The sequence below is a fragment of the Triticum aestivum genome, chromosome 4A (genome assembly GCF_018294505.1).
Source record: "Triticum aestivum cultivar Chinese Spring chromosome 4A, IWGSC CS RefSeq v2.1, whole genome shotgun sequence".
Taxonomy (NCBI): domain Eukaryota; kingdom Viridiplantae; phylum Streptophyta; class Magnoliopsida; order Poales; family Poaceae; genus Triticum; species Triticum aestivum.
Window position 1 is genome coordinate 10,674,922 of NC_057803.1, and position 25,646 is coordinate 10,700,567.

Here is a 25,646-nt window from a genome sequence, read left to right on the forward strand (position 1 = left end):
GCCGGAGTTCGGGCATGTTCGGTTTGGCGCTAGGGGGCACGGCAGATCGAACGGGTGGGTACGCTCGGCTCCTGGGAGCGTTCTGAGCACGGGGCAACGCTCAGGCGCAAGCTTCAGTGGCCGCAGCAGCGGCGATGACATGGCCGACGGTGATGAGCCCTCGGGCTCGGCGGTGGAGCTAGCTAGGGCGCGCAACCGATGGTAGAAAGAGAAAGGGAGGAAGCGTTAGCTCACAGGGAAGACGTAGAGCGGCTTGGTTGGCTCGGGGACGTCCTCGATGGCGTGAATCGACCGGCGGTGATCCACGGGTCCTAGGAGGAAGAAGATGATGTCGCCGGCGATGTAGAGATCCCCTAGTTGCTTGGCTCGGCGGGGAGGATAACGAGGTCGTGGCGGAGCTCAGGGACACGTCGGCGAGGCGAGACAGTGGCAGTGGCCACGGCAACAGCGAGCGGTGGCGACGATCTCTTCTCGGTGGGGAGGAGAGAGGGAGCCAGAGGAGGGGGAGAGGTCCAGGGGGAGAGGGGAGCGGTGCAGGGGGTGCGTGGCATCGCGAGAGACATCCAGGGGGAGGAGGGGGCAGACAGGCAGGGAGGAGGTGGCTTGCGCGTGCCGGCGCGCCACGGGCACACGCCCTCTGCCTACTGGCGCGAGGAGGAAGGCGACAGAGTGCTGCGGTGGTGGGCTGGGCCGGCCACTTGGGCCGCCAGGTAAGCCCAGGTGATGTTCCTTCTCTCTCTTTCCTTATTTAGTTTCTGTTTTCTATTTTTCTGTAATTGTTTTGACTTAAATAAAATTCTAAGGCATTTTAAAAAACCCTGAAAATAATTGTGGGCACTTTTGAAAATATTTCCAATAGCCCTCAACCACTTTCAGAATTATTTGGGCATTTTAATTATTTATAGAAATTAAATTCCCAAATTCAAATACTTTATGAATTCATTCAAAAATCCAAAGTGACCTATGAAAATGTGCACCATTTTTGGCAGAGGTTCTAGACCAATTAAAAATGATGAACTTTTCCAAAGGAATTTTGGGATCATTGAAAATGATTTTTTATATGAACCTTGTTGGATTCATCTGTGCTAGGGTTTCAACAGTCCCCAATTCAAATTTATTGAAATTTAAACATGATGCACACATGACTAGCAAGTCTAGGACAAGGTAAAGGTAGGGATGTGACATCACTTTTTTGTATTTGTGCAAACAGGGGTGCTCAGCTTGATTTCAATGGGAACTGCACAAAATGTTCATGAATACATCGAATCATTGATTTCCACCACAAGAAAGGAGGTGCCGATAAGTTCAAGGTGTTGCAACATATAAGGGCGAAATCATACAAGGTACGCGCGAATTTGGTTGATTTTGGTGGAACTGCACAAAAAGAACAGCTGGTTTATTTAGCACGAGGTGCCATGTCAATGTCCGACCTGATGGCAAACCCTGCCCCATTCCACAATCGTAGGCATTTGATATTTTGGAATGGGACAACCTTGTCAAATTTTGCTCATTGATTTTAGCAAGACATGCGTTTGATATTTTCGAATGGGACGCCCTTTGCTGTCAGCAGCGTCGATCAATTTTTTCTTTATTCTTTAGTTGTGAAGTAAATATTGCCTCTGACATGTGAGTCGCTAAGATGCATAATCATTGATTGTTTTGAATGTTTTCTATGAATTGCCAGGCCTATGTGTTTGATTGCAATGTACAGAAATGCTAAAAAGCTGCTCAAACTCTTTGTAGTCCTTCTGTTCCTTTTTACTTCGCACGTTGTGAAAGTGCATACTTTTTTTATAAGATTGGTCAAAGTAGAGATACTTTGACTGTAGACAAAACTTGTATGCAGACTAGAATGGACCGGAGGGAGTACATGTGAAACTGCTGCAAACGAGGTGATCACCCTAGGAATAATGCTAGTACGTATTGTTTTGCATGTTCATCCAATGCCAGTGATACAGGAATTCGAACTAATCGAAATAAATTCATTCATACATGGTCGGATTTCATATAAACATGCCAGATTTCATTACATTTCATACATTCTTCAACTAAAAAGGGGTGCGCTGGAGGCATAATTAATTAACCAAAGCTACCCACCTGTGTCCCGCTGAGCCGAACAGAAGCTTCAGTGACTTAACTGCAGGTGCAGTTGCATAACTGACATGTGGCCTGTTGGGCCCACGTGTCAGTCAGCCAACTGCACCAGCAGTTAAGTAGAAGCAGCGTTATTCTCCAGTAGAACTCCACGACTCCACGTCGCCGCTAAGAAGCTAACCGGCCGTCAATGGTCAACCCGCCTAGCTTGCCTTCAACAGGAGGGTAGCAGCGGTGGCCTTACTTGGACCCGACCGGCGGCGACCTATCGTGTTCTACTCTTCCTCGTTTTCTGTGTGGCGCGGCCTTGTTGGCAGCGGGGCGGGGCCTCGGCGGAGCCGGCGATGTCCTCTGTCTCGTTGTTGGCGGGAGGCGCCTCAGCGGAGCGGTGGAAATCCTCCCCCGCGTTGCCGGCAGGGTGGGGCCTCGGCTGAGCCGGCGATGTCCTCTGCCTCGTTGTTGGCGGGGCGGGGCCTCAGCGGAGCCGACGGTGTCCTCTGCCTCATTGTTGGCGCTGCGGGGCCTCGGCGGAGCAGGGCCTCGTCGATGCCAGTGGAGTGGGGACTCGTCGGAGCCGGCATTGTCCTCTGCCTCGTCCTCGTCCTCGGTCTCGCCAAACAGCGCCTCGCCCGCTTCATCGCCCTCTTTGCTAGCCTCTTTGTAGGCGGCCGCAGCCTCCACCACCTACATGCGGTACCGCCAGCGCTGGAGGCGGCCCTTGCAGGCGGAGCGGTAGTAGTTGAGCACCGCCTCCTGCTCCACCCGCTCCGCGGCGATCTGCTCCTCCGCCTGCAGGTGCTCCTGGAGGAGATAGTGGTTGTAGGCGGCATCGGCCTGCGCCTCTCAGAACTGCTCCTGACACATCTGCCTCACACTGTCCATATATTGGGCACGGGCCTCGCCGATGGTCATGGTGCAATGCACCAGCGAGGATGGCGCGGAGGAGGGGGTTGGCGCCGGATCGTCGACTACCATGTTGTCCATTGGGACGTCGTCGTCCTCCGGCTGCCTGCCGGCCTGCCGGTCGGCAACAATGGCTGCCATCTCCTTGTGGTCCGTCATCCGCCCGTCCCGAAGAGCGCTGGAGTGCGAGGAAGCCATGGTGGGCAGTAGTGGTGTGGACAGGAGAAAGGGAACGGATGCGGATGACTGCGGCTATGGCCGGCGCAGCAGTTTATATAGCAATGGTGGGCGGGCGGAGGGACGGACGTGTGGCGCCGGAGTAGCCGCCTCGGTAACTGCGTATCATTAATGTGGGCGGTAGATGGACGGACGAACGACACTTGTGTTGTTCGAAGGCGGAGCAATCGCCTGCACCGGGAAGCGGGACGGGCGGCCCTGACTGTTTCGGGCGGAAAGCGCGCACGGGCGAGGAGATGACTTTACTTGGAGAGGATGACAATGCGGACCCACCAGGTCCATAGCCTCACGTACGCAAGTGCCTCCTTATATATATATATGTGTGTATAAAACTATACTCCCTCCGTCTAGGTGAATAAGTCATATTAGAAGCTGCATCACGACCTAGGTGCAAGCAGATTGGTGGAAAAGAAGAATATTTCTCTCTTCTAAACACAACATTTAATCACAATAGTTAAGAGGATGCCTTATTAGCTACCCATGCAGGCCATCGTAATTCATAGCATGCAAAGCGCTTTTATTTCTTGCCTAATAACCGCATGGATGTGCTGCATGCATTGGTCCTTGCCCGAGCAAAAAAAAGGGAGAAAGGGGGTTTCCATGGGAGATAACGAGGCAGAGGTGGAAGCGCTCACTGGAGTAATTTATTTTGCTTCCCGCTGGTTTCCTGACATCACGGTTCCACACCATTGTCACCCTATGTAATAGTCAATAAACGAGAGGATTGCACAAGAAGCGGCCGACAGCTGGGACCAAGCAGCTCGAGCAGTATTTGTGTTTTTGAGGTGTGAGCACTTCAGAGTTTTTCAATGTTTAGCCCAGATGTTAATTTTTCTCCTCTGAACAACAACGAAAACATCGCTGCAGGTATTAACTGGGCGGCCTGTGGCCCATCTAGCCCAGGCCAGATATCCAGCCCAGATATTAATTTTTTTCAAGCTGAAAATGGCTAGCCCAGCTATACTTTTTTTTAGGAATACCCAGGCAAGGTCAAGTTGTTATTCTCTGCCCCGCTGGGCTGCAAATCTTTCCTAAGAGGGATGCATTAGGCTTAACAAGAAAATGGGCTTTAAGAAATAATAAATGGGATGTAATTATAAAAACTGGGCAATAACTATAAGAAAATGCACCAAACACGTGATTACTTTATAAAATATTATTTTTGGATATTGAAAATTTTAATTTCATTAATTGTTGCGAGCGCAATGTTTCGTTGGATTTTTACGTAATATAAATTTATATTGAAATTGTATTTAATCTGACTAGAAATTTCGGGATAAAAATATTTCGGATCCCATCAAAATGTGGGAAATTTTGTTGAATTCTGTTTTGAACGGTTGGTTGAAATGGGTTGTACTTTTAACAAATTGTAAATGGGTTGTAGTAAATTCCATTAGAATTCAAAAATGGGCTACACATTCTTACAAATCTCAAATGGGCTATAAGTTCTCTGCCACACACTTCTGGCCTTACTAAGTTGACGCGTCCCCTAAAAAACAGAGTTGACGCATATGCAAGGCTTAGTCAACTTATAGTCAACACACGGTTCTAGCAGCAGTGGCCGTTGGATGTCCATCCAATGGATGCCGTGCTTCTTCTTCAATCTCGGATATTCTAGCTTCACCCGCCCAAAAAATGATTCCTCCCCCTGACATCTGGGCGCACCGTTCGGAAGCTGATCCCACAAGTTCAAGAACAAGGGCAAGTTTGATGGTAAAGCAAAGTTTGATGGGAAGAACAAGGCTGTGCAACACACGAACTTCAAGAAGAAGAATGACAAGAAGAAAGGTGTTTGTCATGTGGTGATCCTGATCATTGGGCTCCTAGTTGCCCTAATCGCTATGACAAGCTAGGTCGGTTAATTAATTATACATCCAGCGCACCCCTTTATAGTTGAAATGTAATGAAATCCGACATGTTTATATGAAATCCGACCGTGTATGAATGAATTTATTTCGATTAGTTCGAATTCCTGTATCACTGGCATTGGATGAACATGCAAAACAATACGTACTAGCATTATTCCCAGGGTGATCACCTCGTTTGCAGCAGTTTCACGTGTACTCCCTCCGGTCCTTTCTAGTCTGCATGCAAGTTTTGTATGCAGTCAAAGTATCTCTACTTTGACCAATCTTATACAAAAACGTATGCACTTACACAATGTGCGAAGTAAAAAGGAACAGAAGGAGTACAAAGTGTTTGAGCAGCTTTTTAGCGTTTCTGTACATTGCAATCAAACACACAGGCCTGGCAATCCATAGAGAACATTCAAAACAATCGATGATTATGCATCTCAGCGACTCACATGTCAGAGGCAATATTTACTTCACAACTAAAGAATAAAGAAAAAATTGATCAACGCTGCTGACAGCAAAGGGCGTCCCATTCAAAAATATCAAACGCATGTCTTGCTAAAATCAATGAGCAAAGATTGACAAGGTTGTCCCATTCCAAAATATCAAATGCATGCGATTGTGGAATGGACAGGGTTTGCCATCAGTTCGGACATTGACATGGCACCTCGTGCTAAATAAACCAACTGTTCTTTTGTGCAGTTCCACCGAAATCAACCAAATTCGCGCGTAGCTTGTATGATTTCGCCCTTATATGTTGCAACGCCTTGAACTTATCGGCACCTCCTTTCTTGTGGTGGAAATGAATGATTCAATGTATTCATGAACATTTTGTGCAGTTCCCATTGAAATCAAGCTGAGCACCCCTGTTTGCACAAATACAAAAAAGTGATTAGTATAGAGCAAACTGTACTATGAATTGACAGTTTCAACAGGCACATACATGGTCCATGTAGAACACACTTTTAGAAAAATGGAACTCACCAGAAAGAATCCTAGAACAACAGCAAAAAAATGGAGATTTTGTCAGTCCTTATGAGCTGAAGTTAGTTTGGTCTTGTGGGGAGTAATGTAACCATCCTTCAACTGCTCCTTCTGATGATAAGATAGACAGGACTTCTTCATCCTGCCATAATCGGAACTAGTCACTTCACGTACTCCATATTCTTCTTCAGAGGAAGATGATCCTGTTGTGCAATGACAAGAGGACTACTAAATGCTAGCATCACTGTTTGCTCGAAAAAAGGAAAGGAAATATTTAAAACAACACAGATGAAGCACTTCTCAAGGACAATACCACTTTTTCATGACATTATCTAAACAGTAGCACAACACCAATAGAGATGACAAAGCTCAATCATATGGATGAAATCAGTGGGCGAGTACCAACCTTTGTCAGGAGGCTTATTGTGTAGAGCATACAGATGAAGCATCTACGGTGGTGGCCAAGCTTACTATATACTCCTCGATTAGTTTAATGTTCCCAACATCTTCTTGTGCAGTTCCACTAAAATATATGGTATCTTCAAAGAAGATCCCTGTTTGCACAAGTAGAGATAATTACATATTACATTAAGAGTGGCATCAAATCAGTGGCAAAACAATTGCTCGTTCCAGCCATAGCAATAAATTAAGATGCAAAACTATATCATTACTTGTGCCATCACAGTTCCAGTGTTTCATTACAGCACCGGGAGTTGATTTTTGTTTTTCTTCCCCTTGTTCTTCCCCTTCATCACTTGGTTCAATAACAAACAAGCTTCGCCTTCAATGTAAGATTTGGCATGTCAATTAGGGAGCACAAGTATAGTACTAAACTTACTTTTCTGATGAAAGTGGCAAAATACAGGCCAGCAGTTGTGAAATATCCTTATCTTACCTCAATGGGATATTATGGTGCACATACAGATTGGAAGTCTTGTCTCCATTTGTGCAGTTCACTAAAATCAAGCAACATTATCGTACAAGTAGCACAACATATGAATGCACACTACAGAATCATGTGAAAGAAGGCTAGTACTAACCTCTCATGATGCGGAATTCAAACAACTCACAAGAAGAAGATCTGAACCAAATTCGCGTTAACGGATAGGAAGTAAGATATCCTCTTGTGCAGTTCCACTGAGATCAGACAAGAATTCTTTCGCATCCAGTCGGAGTTTGCGGACATCATCCATCAAGATGTCCTTCATACCTCGGGGCAGTTCTTCCTTAGATATCAACCGTCCAACATTGAGATAGACGGAATGCTACAAATGCAGGCTGACAACGCCCGCGATTTCATGACCATCACGACAGACGGCGGCTTCATCCACGCTCCTGTCCACGAGTCGAGTCGAAAGTAGTGATGTGTAGTTCTGAAACATTGATTGGCTCATGTTGTAATTAAACTTTAATGAATTGTATGTCTCTTTGTTTGGACAGTCATTCAACTTAGATGTAATCGATGCTATTTATTAGTAGGACCATGAATCGTGCTATTAATGTCTTGCTTTTCTCTTCCGATCCTTTTGTTGCGTACTTATATATTGCTTATGTATGTATTGTCTGTTGTTTGGCTTGCGCATAGAGATGCCGTCATATGTCGTGTACAAGGGTAAGGTTCCCGGAGTCTACGACGACTGGGAGGAGTGTCGGAGAACGGTCACCGTTTCAGCGGTAACAGTTACAAAGGGTACACCACTAGGGCGGAGGCGGAATCTAGATACGCCCGCTATCTAGCGGGAGAGAGGAGGGAGCGTTGGAGGAACCGGATGAAGACTAGTTTCATCGCGATGATGCTCATCGTGATGATCGCAGATCTCTTCTATGTGATGGTAGTTTAGATGATCGATATCAACTTGTAATGTGAAGACAAACTCAATACTCGCGGTCTCGAGACTTGTAATGTTTTATCTTTGTTCGGTCTTTTGAATTCGGAGACTAATATGATGAATTGTATTTGGAGACTAATCTTCTATTGTATTCGATGAATCTGCTGTTGCTGTGTGCTACTGTCTATATTCTGTCAAATAATATATTTTGTAACCTGTGCAAAAATCAGAAAAGTAAAAAAAACCCTAATATTCATACTAATGGCGCATCACTACAGAGTGCGCCATTAGTATGCCAAAGTATACTAATGGCGCATCACCAAAGAGTGCACCATTAGTATGCCAAGTATACTAATGGCACATCCATCCGTAGTGCGCCATTAGTGTGCCAAAGCACATGGTTAAATATGGCCCCTGGGAGGCATACTAATGGCGGATGGTGTTATATACTAATGGCGCACTGGGTGGTGCGCCATTAGTATACCAGATACTAATGGCGCACCAGTGGTGCGCCATTAGTAATAAATACTAGTGGCGTGATACTAATGGCGCACCAGTGATGCGCCATTAGTAGGCAAAACTGGTGCTCCATTAGTAGGCCTTTTCCTAGTAGTGTGCACGAGAGAAAGTTAGTGGTAGCTACAAAGGTTAGAGGATTGTGTGGGTGTAAGAGACTAACAAAGATCATAAATTGATATGAAAGCGAACTCATATATTTGAATAGGAGATCATAGTGTTTTAAACATTGCATGCATGAATATAGCGGTGATACACGTGTTGTGCACATGTTATACCATAATGTGATAATGCATGGCGTTTGCAACTCACAGCTAAATGCCGAACAATCTAAACCATACTATACATCAAACAATCTCACATTTTATTTGAATTTGTGATAATGTGTGGCGTTCACAGCTTACAACTAAATATCAAACAATCTAAACAATACTATATATCGAACATTCTCATATTTTATTTGAATTTTTGGTAATGTGTGGTGTTTGCAACTCACATCTAAATACTTGTAGGCGTAGGGGGCGGGGCACCATACATAATGTGATAAACACATTATACATATGAGACATGGTTTAGATTATGAAGATCTAGCTAGAGCTAGAAATGTAATGTGATTTGAAATCAAAATAAAGTGGATTCAAAAAATCTAGTTGGAGTTCATATAGGAGTACACATAGTTCATATGTAACTCGAGACTAATCATGTGGTGTGCTGTGAAGATAATACACAAACGATGGTTTAACTTGACAATAATGATGATTGTAGATCTTATTAAAATAGAGAAACGAATTCAAATGCTTTGACTTCACAACAATCATTACTGTAGATCTTATTCAAATAGAGAAACGAATTCAAATTTAGTTCATATTGAAGCGGTAGTATATACGTTTGGAATGCACTAAAACGTTCATTTGAGTAGTAGGTTGCATGCATTATACACGTAGCGAAATATTTTAATTGAACATAACATGAATTCAAAGTTTTGAATGACATTTGTAGGGCACATTGATTTGGGACAATACACGTTAGGCTTGTCCGGAAATTTCAACCCGTGCCTTGTTAGCCCGAAATATTTAAGATATATCTTTTTCTCGTTGTGCACCGACAACTCCCTCCATCTCAGACCCGCGCCTTGCTATTCCGAAATTACAACGCGTGCGAAAACTCCCACCTCCTGTGAAATCCAGACATGCGAAATGCCCGTGGTACCCCTGAAACGAAAGAACCGCCTCAAATCGGTGGGGGTACTTTCGTAACTTACCCCACATTTTGGACAAGCGCGTCTCTAAGCCATGGTTCCCCACTGCCATCCCATCCGCCCACCCATTCGTACACCAAGGCCGCGAAAACCCGCGATGAAACCCCACACCCTGCTCCGTCCGCCACCCAGCCGAAGCCTCTTCCCCGACGACGTCGTCCACAGCAACACCTCGACGTCCCTCATCCACCGTACCAGATGAGGATCGATCTCATCGTCCCGCCGGTTCAGCTACCCCGTCCTCCACCTCCAAGGAGCTGCCCCGACGTTCCCCTTGTCTTTCACGCCACCTCCATTCCCACACTGTCATCTTCACCTGCACCACCGGAAGAGCATCATCATCACCGTTTCCTCGGATGAAGCTACGACCTAATCGGCACCACCAAAGAGGTTGTACACTAATCACCGCATTTTCTTCTTGATTCGATCTCACGGTGCTGCCAGCGCTCGGTCCCGAGCCGACACGGCGTGGCTCCATCCACGGCGGCGTCGCCGGCCACTTCCTCCACGGTGTCGCTCCCTCGGCGGCGACGTCCACATCAGTAGGACCTGCTGCTGCTTTAGCTCTCGCTTGCACTGCTGCTCTGCTCTTGCTCTTGGTCCCCTGCTTGGTCCGCTCTTGCTATTGCTCTTGCTCGCGCTGCTGCTCTCGCTCTTGCTCTTGCTTGCGATGCTGCTCCGATTTATCTACACTTCAGATGACTGAATTGACTTTTGGGTCAGTCGATTTTCAGGTGGTGGGGGGCTCGCTGGGGTGAAGGAAGAACCAGCCGCAACTGGGAGGGGGGCTCGCCGGAAAGATACCCCACTATCTATCTTAGGGTTCAGGATGGGGGCGGTGGTCGCCGGCGGTGGCGGGGCGTTGGCGGGGCGGTGGCATGGGGATCATCGAAGAAAAAGCTCGGCACAGGGTGGCCTAGAGGGATGGCCAGGGCGGCAGCGGACCAGTGGTGGGGAGTGTTTTCGGGGCGGGCGAGGCGGCGCACCACTGGCCGCGGGCGGCGGGGGGCTGCTGTTTGGCCGGCTCAGGGGGTGGAGGTTGAAGATGAACCATAAGCCCTTGATTTCGTATCCAACGGCTGCAAAATCGACTGACCAGAGATGAAAAAGTCAGTCGACCGACGTGTAGCCTCACCTTGCTAGTGCATTTAGTTTCGACAACAAAATTCAGTTTCGACAGCAAAATTCAGTTTCGACAGTTAAGTTCAGTTTCGATAGTTAAGTTCAGTTTCAACAGTTAAGTTCAGTTTCGACAGTTAAGTTCAGAGATGAGCGGCTGATGTATTTTACATCTAGCACTTTGTGGTTATGTATTTTACATCATGTATTGGAGATGCTATTAGAATTCCACTCAGGTTAACGTTGTTCGTTGTCTCTCTTGTCCTGCTTCAGCCTCGACATCGTACAACTCACCGGAGCTGATCCAACGACGAAACCCTCCGTCATAGCGGAGCAGTACCTCGGGCTCCATCTCCAGACGCCTAAGATCTTCTTCCCCTCCTCCGACAGCCAAGTCAGCCGGAGCATCCTCACCGGCAACCCAATCACGCTGAGATCGACATGGCTTCGCCAAAGAGGTTCTACACTTGTTGCATCTCTTTTTTACTCTACATGTTATATATATTGTCCACTGAGCACACGGATTTGTTCCTTTAGTGTCTCCTTGAAATAAAAAACGTAGGAATTTTAATTTTCACTTGTCCTCCTTTTCAAATTCCTATTCATGAAGCACCAGACTAAGAGATAGTAGCATAATAGTATTATAACCGTACATTTTCTTGTGGTTTGACTTAATGTCACCATGCTTCTTTGCATCCTGTGATCTTCCAATTGTTGTGAATCAAACACCCATATTGGCAGAAATCCTATGTTTTTAAATTCTCTGTTTTGCACGTGCATTCCTATCCTATTCCTGTCTATTTCCTATCCCTGCATTGTTGGAATCCTCCAATTCAAACGAGCCCTTACAGAATTACTTCTCTTACAGATAGTTGTCAAAGAAAACCTTGCGTGGTTTGTCCCGCTCCTGCTGCGCCATCGTCCACCCCAGCTCAGCTGCTCCAACGACAGAAGGGTCCAGCACAGCAGGGATCCGGCCTCCAGACTGTCTTTCGCCGCCTCAGATCTTCTTCCCCGCCGCTGGTAGCCATGAAAACTGCACTACCATCATCAACCGAGCAGATGACCTCGAGGACTACACGGGTCCGCAAGAGAGGTCTCACTCTTTCGTGTCTGCTTACGTTATGCATCGCTTAATATTACATGCTACTTTATCGTCTTGTTCACCGATTAGACTCCGAGTCAGCTCCAAACTAATGGTCAAACTTGAGTTTTTAAATGGTTGTGGGGTACATATCGGGGCCGCTATCAATAGTATCTATCTATTATCTAGTTAATCTCCGGTGTCTACTATGAGTTTCATGTTGGGTGGGTAACAAATAGTAAAGAAGCCATTATATGTATTTTTTAACTGAAGCCATTATCTGCCTGCTATTATTGGTTTTGGGTCTATCCACAGGTTGCTACCATCACTCTGGATTTCTGCATGCACTCCTTACATAATCTCACTATGTTTTATTCCTATGCATGACAGTTATTGTAAACAATGGAACTGAACATGTAGAGCAAAAGAGACGAGCCTTGTGTGGCAATAAAATTTCATGCAGACTTCGCTCCATGGTAGGCACAAAGACAGCCCCCTCCATGCATTTCGGATTGTAATCGAGAGGAAGATATCTGTTCTGAGGGGGATTCAGAAGGAGAAGACAACTCCTATTTACCCCCTGAGGTCTTCGCTCTAACTTGGCATGCTGATGTTGGTTATATCATGCATATGGTGTCTTGCATTGCTTACTTTATACATCAAATATGTCATCTGCTTAGTTTAGACATCCTTTGTGCGAATGCCATCTGTTTAGTTTATTCATCGTTTATGTGAACTATGCAAGGCCATCTTGTTTAGCCAGGCATCATATATGTGAATTTTGCAATGCCATCCTGCTTAGCCAGTCATCTTATATGTAAATTATATCAGGCCATCCTTTTTTGGGTTACATATTACATTTGTCAAAAATGTTATTACATTCAACTGCTCTTCGTGTGCATCAGCCATTTGACACGGTGATGGCAAATTCTGGAGTGAAAACAAGGTCTTCAGAGCAGACTATGCTATCTGATGAAGCGCATATCTCGCTGGTTACGGATAGCTATTCAGAGGAGGATTCAGAGACAGATGACTAGTCCTATTCCCCCCCCCCCCCCCCGAGGTGTATGCTCTAACTTGGCAGGGTTATGTTGCTCATATCACGCGTATGGTGTCTCGCATTGCTATGTCATTTGATTAGTTTAGACATGCTTTGTGTGAATGCCACCTGTTCAGTGTCTAATTACCATATATGTGAATTATGCATTGCCATCTTGTTGCAAGACATTATATATGTGAATTATGCAATGCTATCTTGTTGCAAAGGCATTATATATGTGAATTATGCAATGCCATGCTGTTTAGCCAATCATCATGTATGTGAATTATATCATGCTATCATTTTTTTGTATTACGTGTTCCATTTGTCGACAACGATTGTATATTCAACTACTCTTCCTGTGCATCAGCCATTTGAAGCGGCGATGGAAGTATCTGGAGTGAAAACAAGGTATTCAGAGCAGACAATGCTACCTGCTGAAGCAGACATCTTGCTGGTTAGAGAGAGCTCCTTAGAGGAGGATTCAGAGACCGATGACCATTTCTATTTTCCTCCTGAGGTCTATGCTCAAACTTGGCAGGGTTATATTACCCATGTCATGCATGTTGTCTTGCATTGCTTAGTTTTTACATCATATATGGATTGCCATCTGATTACTTGCTTACTATATAAATCATATATTTGAATTATATCATGCCATCATGTTTACATAGTACATACACATCATCTATCTGAATTATGGCATGGCAACCCATTTAATAAAGACATCATATAGTTATATCATCTCATCCTGTTTAGTGTTTACAATCATTATATTTTGAATTATGGCATTCTATCCGTGAATGTATGTGAATTATGGCATGCCAACCTATTTAATAAACACATTATATAGTTATGTCATGTCATCCTGTTTACATAGTCTCATATTTTGAACTATGTCTTTCCATCTTTTTTAGTTAGCCATCATAATGTGAAATTGTGTCATGCTATCCTGTTTAGTTATCCATCATATATGTGAAATTGCGTCATGCTATCCTGTTTGGTTAGACAACATAAATATGAATTATTTCATGCCCTCTTTTATTCCCCACTATCCATTGCACCTGTCTATCATACAATGTCTATACTTTCAATTACTTTTCTTGTTTATCAGCCATTTGAATTGGAGAGCGTGATGGCAGTATCAAGGGAGTAACAACAAGGTCTTCAGAAAATATAGTGCTACCAGTTGATGCAGATAGAACCACGGTTGTACTTGCCCAAGGACCAGATCCACCGCACATAACCCAGACTCTCACAGATTGTACCCCTACCCAGTTGGACAGAGAACCAGCTACACCCCTTCTAACCCCAACCCCGGCTGATAATAACCCAGTTCCAGTTGACACAACACCGTCTCCACCATAGAGCACCCAAACATGAGCAATTAGTAAGGGAACTGCAGTGCCCAAAGCACGAGGACCACCACTCCGAATCCCAACTCAACGCTCAAAGGAGAAGAAGATTTGTTCTCAGGTCAGGTTCTGTAGCTATGGTTCATACTCCTTTGCTCTTGCATGACTGTATTTACTCATACTAACTATTTTCAAATTTGAAGGATGGAATTGAAACTCCAATGGCGCAACAGGTATGTTTTAAGCTTGTTTCTTTAACAGGTTTGCTGTTGTAACCTGCTCTATGTTGATTTCGATTTCAATTGAATAAACAGTTATGTTCTCATGTCATGCACATTACAAGTGTTGTTATTGCTCTATAGTTACCCACACTTATATTCTGTCTATTCTGCTTTGTCTTGAACAAATATTATTTGAACTATGTCTCTATCTTGATTTGGCAACAAAAACTAGAATGATATAGACCATAAAGTGACCATGGTACATAGATATATGTTTGTTTCATGCTGTTATCCTGTCCACTTTACTACTGAACTCATTTACCAAAATGAGTTTCATATACAACATGGTAAACATGTGATGTGTCTGCTTGTTTATCTTTTAGAATGCGGACAAAATATTGGAGAACAGTACTGCATTATCCAATGGTAAAGGAAGTAATGCAGATAAGGTTCAAGATAGTGAGACATCCCTGTTGGTCTCCAAGAAAGCTGATAAAAACTATCTTGACGACAGTGAGGGAACCCAAAAGTCCTGTCTTGATGTAGTGTTCGACTTACTGGCCACTACTGCTGGCACAAGCTCTTTGAAGTCGCTGCCTGAATCAGTTCGTCTTCTTGAGTCTCAACTTCAAGTTGAAAAACATCGATCAGATGTGCTGCGACAGGAAGCTGAAGGACTGAGGAAGTCCCTGCAGAATTCAGATGCATATTTTCTGGTGCAACAGCAAGCGCTGGGGGATTTAAGCGCCAAACAGGAGAAAGTTAATAAGCTTGCTAAGCATCTTGCCAGCATTATTGTTTCTTGAGATCTTATGAAGTGGTTTCAGTTCTGGATTTGTTTTGTTACAGTGTTTATTTGCGCTAGTCGCCAACTTTGACAACCAGTGTATATGATATGCTGCTTTGTTCCCTATATTTGCACTAGTGGCGAACTTTGATGCCCAGTGGATGTAATATGTGTAATAGCCGTGATAGCCTAGCGTTAGTTGCTTGCGTATTTATTTCCTTGTTGTCTTGTTTATTTGTTTGCTTGTAGTCATTGTAGTTCTTTTTCCGTGATTAGCTAGTGGCTGCAATAACCTATTTGTTAAAACTAGGCCACAATAACCATGGGCTAATATTTACTGTATTGACACTGGGCCTCCTACTGGCCGTAGAAACAGTGGGCCTTCTACGGGCCGTAGAAACAATGGGCCTTCTACGGGCCGTAGAAACAATGGGCCTTCTGCGGGCCGTATTATCAATGGGCCTTATACGGGCCGTATAATCGATTGGCCAAACATGGGCCAAACAGACCGCATTATGGTCGTAAATGGGCTAGAGTTGAAATCGTCCGTTCATGGGCCGACCATAACGGTCCATTGTTAATAGGCCGTATTTGATGATGCTATGAAATCGGCCCAATGTATTAACGGACCACAAACGGGCCGACTGTAACCACGGGCTGAATTTGGCCCACAAGCAGAAAATGACAGTAACGGGCCGTAAGTAAACGAATGCTGGAAATGAGCCCAAGAAAAAATGGGCTCTGAGAAGGCCGGAAGATAACATGGGCTGGAAACGCCCAACGGAATAACGGGCCATTAATGGGTATAAAGTGATACACTGTTCATTACGGGCCAGTTTCACCACGGGCCGTTAATGGGTGTAAAGTGATACACTGTTCATTACGGGCCAGTTTCACCACGGGCCGTTAGTAGGCCAAGAGTTACATAGGGCCTCATATGGGCCGAAAGACGTCATGGGCCATACATGGGCCAGAAGTGAAAACGGGCTGGAATCATATTGGATGGCCCAGATGACGCTACTGGGCCTAATTCGGATAGGGCATAACGGGCCTTAGGTTAGCGGGCTGTAAATGGGCTATATTCGAACAGGGCGTTAATAGGCTTTCCATGGGCCAGCCCGCCAGCTTTTGACCAAGTCAAACGGGCCGGCCTTTTCACAGGAATGGGCCTCTATTGGGCCGTGCCACGTGTCGACGTATCATAGGCGCCTATCTGACCCACTGACGAGCTGACACATGTTTCGTCCGGCCAATAAGAATTTTACACGTGGAAATTTCCTATTGGTCGAGGCTGTTAATGGGTTATCGGATCCAAAACCCGACCCGATAGCTTAACGGCGTTCCGTTACGGTGGATGCCACGTGTCGGTCACCCTTGACGAAAGCACTTCTGTGATGCGCGATTTAGCATCATGCAAGTGGACACTTCCGTGATGATAATTTTGGTAATGTCATGGAACACTTCTATGACAGCACAGGTATGACTATCTTGATTCTGTCATAAATTTGTCATGGATGTACATGCATGACAAAAAAGCGACCTACTGTGACAAACACGTATCATCACGGAAGTGTATTTTTTTGTAGTGTAAGTTGACATACCAAGGGCTTTGTCAACTTAGTCAATATAAACGATTCTAGCTGCAGTGACCGTACGATGTCCATCCAACGGCCGTAGTGCTTCTTCAACCTCTGGTCTTCTTGCTCCAGCCGCCCAAAGTAGCGCCAGTCGTGCCGCCTGCTCCTGCCTCCCGTGGCCGGCTGTGCTGCCATGGAGGCCTCACCACCCCTACTATTCCCACCGCTGGCCAGGCCCTGCGGCGATGGCAGCCTCACACCGCAGCCGAACGAGTGAACCCTCATACTCCTCTCCGCGTGGGCATCCACTGCCGCGTCTTCACTGGCTCCGCGTCGTCCCCTTCCTAGGCCTCGCCGCCATCCACCGCCTTGGTGCTCTCAGCGCAGCATCGTCAACGTGGTCAAGGAACGACTTCCATCGGACGTGGACTGTACATGGAGAGGCTGACAACTGGGTCCACGGCGGCAGCAAGGAAGTGCCTCCTTATTACGCGGAAAATAATGATTCCTCCACCTCATAGCAGGGACCCACCGGACGGGCCACCAGTATTTTGCGAAAAAATCGTTTCCCCCTGACTGCTGGGACCCACCGGACGGGCCACCGTATTTCGCGAAAAAAACGTTCCCCCTGCTGTCAGCTCGGACCCACCTTGCTGGGAGGCTGACTTGTGGGCCTACTAAGTTGACGGGGACGAAGGGCTTTGTCAACTTAGTCAATATGAACGATTCTAGCTCCAGTGACCATATGATGTCCATCCAACGACCGTAGTGCTTCTTCAACCTCTGGTCTTCTTGCTCCAGCCGCCCAAAGCAGCGCCGGTCGTGCCGCATGCTCCTGCCTCCCATGGCCGAATGTGCTGCCGCAGAGGCCTCACTGCCCCTACTATTCCCACCGCTGGCCAGGCCCTGCGGCGACGGCAGCCTCACACCACAGCCGAAGCAGTGAACCCTCGTAGTCCTCTTTGCGCGGGTTTGCACTGTGCGTCGTCCCCTGCCTAGGCCTCGCCGTCGTCCACCACCGTGGTGCTCTCCACGCGGCATGGTCAACATGGTCAAGGAACGACTTCCATCGGAAGAGTACTGTATGTGGAGAGGCTGACAGCTTGGTCCACGGCCACAGCCTAGTTTTTTGTGATTTCCCAAGTAAGTCGCTTTGTCAGGCCTGTTGGGCTACAAATCTTTCAAGACGAGGTGAGCTTTAATTCGGCTGGCTGAGAAAATGGCCCATCAGTAATGAGAAATGGGTTGTACATTTTTAAAACACATCAAACCGACAATTAGTTTCAAATATCTTTTTTTTTTCATTTCAAGATTTTAAATTACATTAATTTTTATGCGTGGAGAATTTGTTGGATTTTATATTGATATACATTTATTTTTAAAATCAGTTTGAATATGAGTCGAAATTTCGGGATTGAAAACAGTTCGGACCGCACCGAAATATGCAAAATTTCGTATAATTTTTTAGCCGTTGCCACAATATGGGCTGTAATGCTAACAAAAAGAATATGGGCTCCAAAAAAACCTTAAGAATTAGCAAATGGGTTGTAAATTATTAAAAATAATGGCAGATGGGCTATATGCTGTTTTCCACAGATTTGAGGCTTTCCTAAAAAAAGGTTGCCGCACAAGCACTGACTGTTGGATGTCCATCCAACTGCCGTCGTGCTTCTTCAATCTCTGCTCTTCCTGCTCCAGCCTCTCAGACAAGCGCCAGCAGGACTGCGTGCTCCCTCCTCCTCGCGGCTAGCTGTGCTGCCGCGCAGGCCTCACCGCCCGACCGTACTCCCATCGCTGGCCTAGCCATTCCTCTACTCACCCACACCTGCTATTATTCTCGAACCAGTAAACCCTCATACAGTCGTAGTCCCCTCCGCGTGGGAAACAACTGCCGAGACTTCCCTGCCTTCGTGTCGTCCCCTTCCTAGGCCTCGCTGTCGTCCACCGCCCTGGTGCTGTCGGCGCGGCGTGGTCAACGTGGTCAAGGAATGACTTCCATCGGACATGGACTGTACGTGGAGAGGCTAACAGCTGGGTCCACAGCCGCAGCAAGGATGTAACGCCCCAAGACCGGAGCTTCAGATGCCTTCCATGTTTCCGGGTGTTGTCGGGTGTTTCGTTTTGGTTCGTTGCATGATGTGCATTGCATCATGTCATCATTTCATAAGTCTTTTTGCATTTCAACTAAATAAATGGCATGGATCTTTGATCCATTTAAACCGAGGGAATTCACATGGTGATTCTCTTTACAACATATTCTCTCGATATTTAGAGAGCTATATTAAATATTCCAATAATTTGGATTCACCCATAAACACACTTGCAAAATAATTCCGTGTCTTTTCTGCTTCAAGTTTGGTCTCCAAACTTTGCCCTAAATTCTTTCTTCACTTCCGGAGCTTTACCAAAAATCTCAACATTTTTGGGCACTCCTAAAACCTCGTCCTAGTTCAAACCCATTTGAATTAAATTCAAATGAGTTTGAATTCTTATCATTCGATCTTGCCACTTCTAATTTTCTCGGACCAAAAATATTGTTGTGAGTCCAAGAAAATTTACCGCTTGTCCAAATTCTTCTTCAACCTTCTCCTAGGTCCTTTTTCCTTTCTTTTAGTTCTCTGTTTAAAAAAATCAAAGGAGTGGGGGAGAGAGAGTAGCCCAGCTGGCCACTTGGGCCTCAGCACAGGCCGGCCCGCTTCCCAGTCCCGCTCTCTAACCCTAGTACTGCAGCTCGATCCCCATCTCCCATCTCTCCCTCCTCTCGCTAACCTCGCGCCGCCAGGACAGGATGCACGCGCCCGATGCCCGCATCCCGATCCCCATCTCCCTCTCGATCCCCAGGGTCGCTCCCACTTCCCTCGTTCCTCTCCTCGATCTCCCTCGAACCCCTACTATGGCGCTGCCCTTGCCCCGAGCTTGGCACTGCTACGCTACTTTGCCATGCTCTAGCGCCGCACCATTGCATCCTTGCTACACGCCGCGCTCCTACCTCCTCGACCTTCCCGGAGCACCAGTTGACGCCGGCGCCCGCCTTCCTCCGCCCCGCAGTCCTGTCCTCCAACCGCGCCAAGGCCCCGCCACCGGCCTGCTACCTCGCCTCCCCAACCCAAGCTGGCCCGGATCCGGCCATCTTCGACACCTTGGGTCGCTGGCCATGGACACCTCTGCTCCATCGCCGGACGGCTGCTTCTCTGCGCGCCTCTGTTCGTCGTCGTTGTCACTGTGAGCCCGCGTTGACTTCCCCTGCTCCACCACCATCAGCGCCCGGTAGCACCTCCTCTGTCCGTGACTCGTGTTGCTGCTGCTCGTCTTGTCGCTGCCATGGCCTCTCACTTGTAGCCCCTCGCCAAGCATGCTACGTGATGCTTCCCATTTTGACATTGCCAAGGCCACTGAATCCAGGGACACAAGACCGCCTCGGTGGATTCCTTTCGAGAAGTACCACGACGACCGTCGAGACCGCCAAGTTCCACTATCGATGAACATTTTAGAATCGCCAAGTCAGACTACAACGCGAAGACCATGTACAACTACTGACACCCGTGGATTTCACCAAGTACCTATACCGACGATCGAGACCCTGTTTTCGACAAGTTCGCGAGTACGACCACTTCCCACGACGACCTTGTACTACTACCGTTGACGAAGACATGTGCACCGCAAGCATCAAGTTCAACTACCGTCGACCCCGAAGGGTTTGGAGCCATCAAGTACCTCTCCGAAACGAACGTGAATGACTACCGTCGCAAGAACGGGACCGGAAAGTCTGAAGACCCCAAGTACCTCGACACCGATGACATGAACGTCTATGGAAACTCGTGCGACGATAAACATGTACCACTACCGTCGTCGAGATCACGAGAACCTCTACCCTCGACCCTAGAGCGTGCGAGAACGACTACTTCGACTACCATCGCGTGAACCACTACTTCCCTCGATGTCCGAGAACGTCTACTTCCACTACTTCCTCTATGTTGACTCGAACCGCCTCCAATAACACACGCTTCGAAGGTATAACCCTTGAGACGCCACCCGTGAACGAATGCATGTGTGATGTATGAGATGCTCGAGCTTGCGCCGTGCCCGAATTGTCAGTGCATGTTGCCCCTCTTTTTCCTTGTCACCGTCGTCAACTCATGCGACACCCGGAATCCGGGAACGCCCCACCATCTGTTGCACGCATCCGCATACTTCTCCTTTGCATCGGTATCTCAATCGAGTTACCGGAACCGGGATGTTGCCGTGGCACTGCTTCCATTATCGTTGCCGTGGCACCGCTTTCGTTATCATTGCCAAGGCACCCCTTCCATTTCCGCCTCGATGACAAATGCTTCATAATATGCTCTTGATAACCTTGTCATAAAACCTTGCATAAATTTGTTCATGTCATCCGCATCATGATAACAACAATTAAAATGTTTAAAAATTGTTGTTGCACCAAATTGATAAATGCATATGGTGATCCACCGGAATTGTTGTTTGTTGTTCCGGCCTCATTTAAACTTTCCTAATTAGGTAGTTTTATTATGCTTCTCCTCTTGCCATGTTTAACAACATTTAATATTGTTGAGTACCTAAACGAGAGAGAACTAAATAAGTCATGTGGTGTTTTCTTCAATATGCAACTCCGTTGCATATTGAGCTCCATTTAATTTGTAGGATTGCTTGTGCTCTTTGCCATGCCATGCATATTAAACCGGACATGCATCATACTTGGTTGTGCATCATGTCATGCTTATGTGGTAGTTGTTTACTATGTTGTTTGCATCTTTCCGGTGTTGCTCCTTCGGGTTGGTTCCAGTAACGTCGCGTTTGTGAGGACCCGTTCGACTACGTCCGTTTGTCTTCTTCATGGACTCGTTCTTCTTCCTTGCGGGATTTCAGGCAAGATGACCATACCCTCGAAATCACTTCTATCTTTGCTTGCTAGTTGCTCACTCTTTTGCTATGCCTATGCTGCGATACCTACCACTTGCTTATCATGCCTCCCATATTGTGAAACCAAGCCTCTAACCCACCTTGTCCTAGCAAACCGTTGATTGGCTATGTTACCGCTTTGCTCAGCCCCTCTTATAGCATTGTTAGTTGGAGGTGAAGATTGAAGTTTGTTCCTTGTTGGAACATGGAGATGTTGTTCCTTGTTGGAACATGTTTACTTGTTGGGATATCACAGTATCTCTTATCTAATTAATGCTTCTATATACTTGGTAAAGGGTGGAAGGCTCGGCCTTATGCCTGGTGTTTTGTTCCACTCTTGCCGCCCTAGTTTCCGTCATATTGGTGTTATGTTCCCGGATTTTGCGTTCCTTACGCGGTTGGGTTATAATGGGAACCCCTTGACAGTTCGCCTTGAATAGAACTCCTCCAGCAAGGCCCAACATTGGTTTTACCATTTGCCACCTAGCCGTTTCTTTCCCTTGAGTCGGTCGGCTCAAGGGTCATCTTTATTTTAACCCTCCCGGGCCAGTGCTGCTCTAAGTGTTGGTCCAACTGATCGATGTCCGAGCCTACCAGGGGCAACCCTGGGCTGGCTCATCCGGTGTGACCTGAGAATGAGATATGTGCAGCTCCTATCGGGATTTGTTGGCACATCTGGGTGGCTTTGCTGCTCTTATTTTACCATTGTCGAAATGTCTTGTAACTGGGATTCCGAGTCTGATCGGGTCTTCCCGCTAGAAGGAATATCCTTCGTTGACCGTGAGAGCTTGTGATGGGCTAAGTTGGGACACCCCTGCAGGGATTTGAGCTTTCGAAAGCCGTGCCTGCGGTTATGGGCAGATGGGAATTTGTTAATGTCCGGTTGTAGAAAACCTGAAGTTGACCTTAATTAAAATACATCAACCGCGTGTGTAACCGTGATGGTCTCTTCTCGGCGGAGTCCGGGAAGTGAACACGGTGTTGGAGTAATGCTTGACGTAGGTTGTTCTAGGATCACTTCTTGATCATAGTTGTTCGACCGTGCTTTTGCCTTCTCTTCTCGCTCTCTTTTGCGAATAGGTTAGCCACCATATATGCTAGTCGCTTGCTGCAGCTCCACCTCATACCTTTACCTTACCCATAAGCTTAAATAGTCTTGATCACGTGGGTGTGAGATTGCCGAGTCCCCGTGACTCACAGATACTTCCAAAACCAGTTTGCAGGTGCCGATGATACCGTGCAGATGACGCAACCAAGCTCAAGGAGGAGCTCGATGAAGATCTTGTCCTTTGTGTTGCTTCGTTCTAGTTGATCAGTAGTGGAGCCCAGTTGGGGTCGATCGGGGATCTGTGTCGCTTTTGGGGTAGTCTTCTTTTATTTTGGTTCCGTAGTTGGACCTTGAGTGTATTTGGATGAATGCAATGCTTTATTCATGTATTGTGTGAAGTGGCGATTGTAAGCCAACTATGTATCTCTTTTCCCTTATGTATTACATGGGTTGTGTGAAGATTACCTCACTTGCGACATTGCTTTCAATGTGATTATGCCTCTAAGTCGTGCTTCAACACGTGGGAGATATAGCCGCATCGAGGGTGTTACAAGTTGGTAATCAGAGCCTTCCCCGACCTTAGGAGCCCCCCCTGCTTGATAGAATTAGCTGACGTTGTTGAGTCTAGAAAAATGTTTTGAGTCATTTAGGAATTATATATCAGAGAGTTTAGGAATTATTTTTTTACTCCCAGTCCCTTCATCGCTCTGGCAAGGCATCCTGACGTAGAGTTTTGACTCTTCTCTTCTCAAATTTCACTAAAAAATTTTAGGATCACGCGGGTATCTTGGAATCGTTTTAATGGTTTTGTGACGAGAACATTGTTCTTGGTGCCTCCTGACATTTAGGGGTTGTGGCAGTGTCCCGGGGAGTTGAGCTCCGAGGTGTTGTCATCACAATTTTATCGTTGCAGTTCTGGAATACCCGAGTTTAGTTTCGCCGGCATCAAAAATCTCTTTTATGCAGTTGTTGGTGAGATAACCTCGACGCCACCCAGTACTGGGGCGGGAGTTCGGGAGTATTGCCATAACTCGTATGACGGATGCTTTTCGAAGGTTGAGGTAGACGATTTCCGAAGGTTTCTTGGTTATGTGTTGAACGATGGATACAGCTGGATGTAGAATTTGCTAGTTTTGGGTGAGATATTATGCTTCCCCTGTATACCCAACACCTGATTGCATAACCGGAAAATTTCGGGAGTTTATAAGTGGGAATTCAAGTAGCTCCTAGGATATCTTTCCGACAGATGTATGATATGAAATTGGGGTTCGACGTCTAGTGGTTCGCCTATCCACGGTTGGTTTTACAGTGGTCTCGTTGTGTCTTAAAGAGTCCTTGGCTATGCCGACTTGGGGACGCTTCGTATGTCATGTGCACTGCCTTGTACATGATGGTGTTGTACGATCGAGCCCGTGTAGGCCCCACCACGAAAACTTCGGACGAAATCTCTATCATATGTTTGTTCCGGCTTATTTTGCAAGCCAATCCTTTGTTTTGTGTTGAGTTGTGGTATTCGAGTTGCTTCGAAGTCAAGTGTTGATTCCATACCTTTCCTAAACGGTGTTCTCATACTCCGAGGTGAATACCAATCCTTCATGATAATTGATATTGTCATGTCAATCCTTTTCACCGGTGTTTTTTCTCTTCAAGTGAATCCGATCATCTCTACATCCACAAGATCTATTACTAGTTCTTCTCAATGGTATTGTCTTCATCCGTTCCAAGTTGACTTTGTTTTCCCGCCCACCCACCCTCTTTCTTCAAGGAATCCAATTTCTTTATCAAGTATCCTTTTATTCTTGGGAGGTCTCTCCATCCTTTTTCCGTCAATATTCTTATCCGGTGATTCTCATGAAGATGCTAACGGAGTCTCAAGTTAATCATTCTTCATTCTTTTTCTTCTCCGGTGAATCCAATTCAAGCTTTCGGTGTTGATCATATTCTTTTCTGTATTACAAATGCCTTCTCATGCCGGTGCACCTCACATTTAGTCATTTCTCGCTATTCATTTGTTCCGGAGTGCTGATAATATCTAAGAAGATTTGTGTCTCCATTATCATTCCGTCCAAGATATTTTGAGGATGTTACCTCATTCAAGCCATTTAATTCAACTAGCGAAATCTTCCTTTTAAATAGTTCAACGGTGTATCTTTTCAGTGGGCCCTAACCCACAGGTCTTTTCCTAGGATCTTACCTGACTCTTCTTATTTTTTCGGAGCTTCTCAAATTCTTTTCTAAAGTTTGACGTAAGAATGAATTATCATCAGTCTTATGTTTTTCTCCAAGATCTGTCGAATTCTTTTCATCGTTGGCTCAACCTCTTCATTTTGGTTCTTCCGGAGTGTCTAAATAATTCATGGTGGTGTTTCTTGTAGTCATTCTCAGATTGGAAGACCGAAGAAGATTTTCTCTCAATCTTGCTCCATTCTCTTCAAGATTCGTGGTTCTAGTTTAAGGCCATCCTCTGATAATTATTTTTCGATTGTGAGAATTCTTTTCACCCATCCAGAGCATTTCATGAGTTGTTTTCCGCTTCTTTTCCCCGAAGCCCACCATCTAAGATTTATTCATTCTCAGCTTTCAGCTCTCTTTCTCTAAATTTTACCGATGCATCGGTCAAGTGATCTCTAATCAGTCGTGATCCCTTCGTTCTAATGTATCTAGATTGTCTCAAGTATCTTCATTCTTTTCACAATTCTTACCCAGTGATTCATCCCTTTTACTTCGTTCATTTTCAATTCTTACCAGTGGCTCGTTCAAGTTTCCTCTTCCTTTGTTATTGTATCAATTTATTCGTTGTTTCAACCATTCCGGTCGTTCGTTGA